Source organism: Hordeum vulgare, chromosome 2H, assembly GCF_904849725.1.
Source record: "Hordeum vulgare subsp. vulgare chromosome 2H, MorexV3_pseudomolecules_assembly, whole genome shotgun sequence".
Classification (NCBI taxonomy): Eukaryota; Viridiplantae; Streptophyta; class Magnoliopsida; order Poales; family Poaceae; genus Hordeum; species Hordeum vulgare.
In genome coordinates this window covers 236,377,603-236,383,602 of record NC_058519.1, presented here as the reverse complement: position 1 = coordinate 236,383,602, position 6,000 = coordinate 236,377,603, and positions in this window count along the sequence as shown.

The following is a 6,000-nucleotide window of genomic DNA, read 5'->3' as shown; positions in this document are numbered from 1 at the left end:
TAGCAGACACACCACAATTTGTAGATTTCCGGTCGAGCATAGATAGCTCTTTGCCAAAGGTACGAAAGAGATACCCGTTGATGTTGTATTTCTCAAATGAACGGACCTTATAGTCAAAACCATTAGCGACTTGTCTCAATTCGGCGTCCATAGACTCTGAATTAGCCTACAAGTTTAATACGAAACGGTTGTTGCATTAGCCACAAGTTAGACCAAGAATGAAATGGTCCATTATTGATAATTACCGTTTGTTTGAACCAAGAGATGAAACCGGGATAGCCGCCTCCTGTCTTTGATAGAAGCTCATACTCTTCGACGGAATCATTTGCGATCACCGCTCCAACCGAGAATTTGACGACGTAACGACTGTTTGAAATATCTAGGAATAAGAGCAGTTTAAATGAATTAGAAGTTACGGGAAAATGTGTCGAGAACTCACTCGATGTACGGCCGCACTTCTGTTAGGTTGTTGAAGATATACAACGAAATGTTCCGCCATTCTTCGATATCCAACGTTATTGGTTTCGAAGCACCAGCTGGTGCGAGCTTCCCTTTGAATAGGCTGAGGTTGCACCCACCTTTTTTAGGGTCTCCATCATTGTGCCGAGGCTTCGGATTATGCAAATGATGATTTTTGGCTTCGTAGTGTGCTGTCACAAAGTTTGCCACCTGCTCAGTAATGAATGCCTCAGCCATCGATGCTTCAATTCTAAGCTTATTTTTACATTTAGCTCGAAGGGTCTTCTGCATCCTCTCAGTTGCATAGCACCAACGATCTTGCACGGGCCCACCCAATCTTGCCTCGGTCGGTAGATGTAAAATCAAATGCTGCATTGGATTAAAGAAGCCCGGTGGAAAGATCTTCTCTAACTTGCACAACAACTCCGGTGCAAACTGCTCCATGTCTTCTACCATGTGGGGCGACAATTCTTTCGCACAAAGAACACGGAAGAAATAGCTCAGCTCCGCCAGTACTAGCCATTCATCCTCAGGAATAAAGCCACGTAACATCACCGGCATCACCCGCTCTAGCCATATGTGCCAATCATGACTCTTGAGACCAAGGATTTTTAATTTTTCAAGACTCGCTCCCCTCTTTAGATTCGCTGCATACCCATCGAAGAACATCAAGTGCATTTTGACCCACAATATAATTTCCCTCATAGCTGGCCTTCCAAGATTGAACCAGGCCTTTGGCTTCGACCACTTCTGCTTTCCTTTGCCTTCTCACATGTTTTGTAACGGTCTATGACATAGTGTCTCTTGATCGACTCTAGCCTTAATATTATCCTTTGTCTTCCCATCTATGTCGAACAATGTACCAAAAATAGCCTCTCCGATATTCTTTTCAGTGTGCATCATGTCGATATTGTGTGGAAGATCGAGGTCTTTGAAGTAAGGCAGATCCCAGAAGCATGGCTTGTGAGTCCAGGCGTGTTTTGAATTATACCCCTTGAAATACCCTGGACGCTCAGGATTAGGTTCGAGGGCGTTTAACTGATCCAGGATCTGTTGGCCTGTGAACGCAGGTGGTGCCAAGTTTTTGACAACTTTACCTTTGGTAAAGTTCTTCTTGTCTTTTCTGAACTGATGGTCAGGATCCAGGAACTGTCTATGCAAGTCAAAGCAAGAATACTTCCGACCCTCCTGCAACCAATGAAACTGAAGAGCTGCCTTGCATTGAGGGCACGGGAACCTTCCATGCACACACCATCCAGAGAATAGCGCATACGCTGGCAAGTCATGCATAGAGTACATGTACCACATATGCATTTTGAAGTTTTCTTTTCTAGCGGCATCGTATGTCTTGACCCCATTTTCCCAAGCTTCTTCCAATTCATCCTTAAGCGGTTGCAGGTACACATTCATATTCTTCCCCGGATAATTGGGCCCTGGAATTATCAACGTCAGAAATATGTTCTTTCTTTGCATAATCTGCCCGGGGGGGGGGGAGATTGAGTGGAATGACAAATACAGGCCAACAACTGTATTGGGTTGCCGTCATGCCGAAGGGATTAAAACCATCCGTGGCGGCGTAGACTCGAGGATTCCTTGGATCTGCCGCTTTATCCTGATGCAATCCATCGAAATGTTTCCACGCTTCCCCATCCGATGTGTGTACCATCATCTTATTTCCATCCGCATCTAGTTCGGTTCTTTTGCCCAATTTGTGCCATGTCATCTGTCTAGCTGTCTCTTCGACCATGAAAAGACGTTGAAGCCTTGGTACGATTGGCATATACCAAAGAACACTAACTGCGATTTTGGTCTGCCTCTTCTCACCCATACTGTTGTCTACCACAAGATACGTGCATGACTCGCAATTGGGACAATAGTCCACGTGTGCATACTCCTTTCTAAATAAGACGCATCCTTTCTCACATGCATCTATCTTCTCATAGGGCATCTTAAGTACACGAAGTATTTTGTCCAACTGGTACAGGTTTGTAGGCATGACATGGCCTTTGGGTAGGAAACGTCCAAATAGTGTCATCATCGCATCGTAGCATTCTCTTCCCAAGTTGAACTGAGCCTTCAGAGCCATTACTTGTGCAATTGCATCCAGCTGACAGAGCTCAGTGTGCTCATGGAGAGGACGTTTTGAAGACTCCAACATTTCATAAAAGGCCTTTGCAGATTCCTCCATCTCAGCTTTCGAATCCCGAGCATCATCAATGTCTTGCACCATGTCTTCGATCCCGGTAACATGCTCGTCCGTGCGACGACGGACCACCTCAGCTCTTGTGCGTTGTATAGACTCACCATGAAATGTCCACACCGTATAATTAGGCTTAAAACCCCGCCTCTGCAGGTGTTTAATCATTACAGCCTCTGTCGTCTTTTTAGAGTTGTCGCATCCAGGACAGGGGCAATAGTTTCTTTCCTGGACATTTGCGAATGCGGCTTTCACAAATTCCTTTGTTTTTAAAAACCATTCTTTTGTCATCTCTTTCTGACTAGGGTGACCGGTATACATCCACGCACGATCACTCATCTTGCGTAGCTACTAAAGACAGAAGAAATATATTAATATATAATTTAGCATTTATATTCATCGGTTAATCAGGTTCGCCATTTTTATTACGTCCAGGCAACCTACACACTAATAGGTAAAGATAGGTCTTAATCCCACCCGAGTATGTGTAGATTGGGTTCGTTTTCCCATGCTCTACTCCGGATCCAACGCAAAATTTCGGCAGCACCTCCCCACTATTCTCCTGATACACGTCTCCGCAATAAACAGAGAGGATGTGCATCCGGAGAACAACAGGGAGGCACTGACGAAATTCTGCATCGGATCCAGAGCACAGCATACGGGAAAACGAACCCAATCTACACATACTCGGGCTGTCCATGGATAATGTTGGACAATTCGAAAGGATGGCGGTTATAAATATGCAAAGACATGCATATTTATAGATGTCGCCCTTTCGAACGGGAGACGCATACTGGTCACGCATACTGATAAATTAATTGAATTACCTAAATCTAGAAAGTTTCATTCGGAAACCGAGCCATAGTAAATGAAGGGGCGGGGAGGAGATGAAATTTGTACTGACCCACAAATGCAGGGGCGGAGCTCGTACAACGCACGGGCAAGTCTTCGCACAGCATACCTCACAGCGACGAGACAACTATCACATGTAAATCCACCCGATCAACACAAATATTCCAATTATGTCATTTTAGAGGAAAACAAGCTAAGTATATAATATTCATGAGCTAACCAAGGTTCTTATGCCATTTTGAGGTTATTATGGCATTTTGGAGCTAAATGGGCTAATTATGTCATTGTTGCGGAAATTAAAGCAAGGATAATATGAAAGAGGAGAAGAAAGAGGAGGAGGAGAAGAAGAAGAAGAAATCAAGAAGAAGGAGGAGAAGGAGGAGAAGGAGGAGGAGGAGAAGGACTAGAAGGTCCTTGGCCTTCTCCTCCTCCTCCTCCTCCTCCTTCTCCTTCTTCTCTTCTTCTTCTTCTTCTTCCTCTTCTTCTTCTTTCTTTTCATTTTGCCTATTTATTCTCCTCTTCTCCTCTTGTTGGAGCTAAATTACCTAATTATGTCTTTTTTGAGCTAAATGGGCTAATTATCCCATTTTAGAGGAAAACAAGCTAAGTATATAATATTAATGAGCTAACCAAGGTTCTTATGCCATTTTGAGCTTATTATGGTATTTTGGAGCTAAATGGGCTAATTATGTCATTGTTGGGTTAATTAAAGCAAGGATAATATGAAAGAGGAGAAGAAAGAGGAGGAGGAGGAGAACAAGAAGAAATCAAGAAGAAGGAGGAGGAGGAGGAGAAGGAGGAGGAGGAGAAGGATAGAAGGTCCTTGGCCTTCTCCTCCTCCTCCTCCTCCTCCTCCTCCTCCTTCTCTTCTTCTTCTTCTTCTTTATTTTCATTTTGCCTATTTCTTCTCCTCTTCTCCTGTTGTTGGAGCTAAATTACCTAATTATGTCTTTTTTGAGCTAAATGGGCTAATTATCCCATTTTAGAGGAAAACAAGCTAGCTATATAATATTCATGAGCTAACCAAGGTTCTTATGCCATTTTGAGCTTATTATGGTATTTTGGAGCTAAATGGGCTAATTATGTCATTGTTGGGTTAATTACCCTCGTGCATGGACATGCACCTACCACGCAAAGTTCGCAGGTCCAGAAGTTGCCCTTTTGGTCGAGAGGACTTTCCAGGTTACCTATACTACTTTTCAGTTTATATAAAACATTTCGATATTTTCTACATTTGAGGATGGAAATATTATTTAAGTTGTCCTGTTTTGCTCCGGTACCAATAAATATAGACGATACATTATTTTGACAGACTTGATTTCAATAAAAGAACATGTGATCTTCTTTGAAGTAGTCTTGAACCTAAGCAATAATGATGGGCGAATAAACTAACAGAATCTACGACTGCATCTACTAATTAACTAACAGAATCTACCAATAAACTACTAATTATTTCCAAAAAACTAAATACCAAACATGTGATCTTCTTTTTGTCTTCTCCTCCTCCTATTCTTCTTCTTCTTCTTCTCCTCCTCCTCCTCTTCTCCTCTTCTCCTCCTCCTCCTCTTCTTCTTCTTCCTATTATTTCTAGTAAGCTAACTAACTAACCTAACTAACCAAGCTAACTAAACCTATCGCTAAACCTCGATAGCACTAAACAGCAAAAAAATAACAAAAACAGAATCTACTACTATAACAAAAACAGAATCTACCACTAAGTAACTAAAAAAGAATCTAGCTACCACTAAATACCAAACAATAAAAAATCAACTTCTTCTTTTTTCTCTTCTTCTCCTTCTTATTTTTTTTCTTATTCTCTTCTTCTCTTCTTCTTCTCTTCTTCTTTACTTCTTCTCCTTCTTATTTTTTTCTTCTCTTCTTCTTCTTTTTCTTCTTCTTCTCCTTCTTATTTTTTTCTTCTCCTCTTCTTCTTCTTCTTCTTCTTCTTCTTCTTCTTTTTCTTCTCCTCCTCCTCCTCCTACTCCTCTTCTTCTTCTCCTCTTCTTGTCCTCCTCCTCCTTCTCTTCTCCTCTTCTCCTCCTCCACCTAACTAACCAAGCTAACTAGCTAACCTAACTAAAATTACTAACTTAACTAAATCTACCACTAAAACTACTAACAATAACAACTACTAAAACTACTAAAAAAAATAAAACTTGTAAAAAATAATGCGGGTGGGGGGTGGGGGTGGGGGTGTGGGGGCTCATCGAGAGGGGCGGCTGTGGAGGGGCCGGGGTGTTGGGGGTGGCGGGGCGGCGCCGGGGGCGCCAGGGGCGGCGGCGCGACGGTGGTGGGGCAGCGGCAGCGGCAGCGGGGGCGAGGTGGGGGGAGAGAGAGAGGGGCGGCGGCAGGGGCGACAGGGGCGGCAGTGGGGCACGACAGGGGCAGCGGCAGGGTCGATAGGGGCGGCGGCGCGACGGTGGTCCTGGTGGCCGTTACAGAGAGAGGAGCGCGCGTGGTGGGGGGAGAGAGCGAGGGGCGCGTGGGGTGAG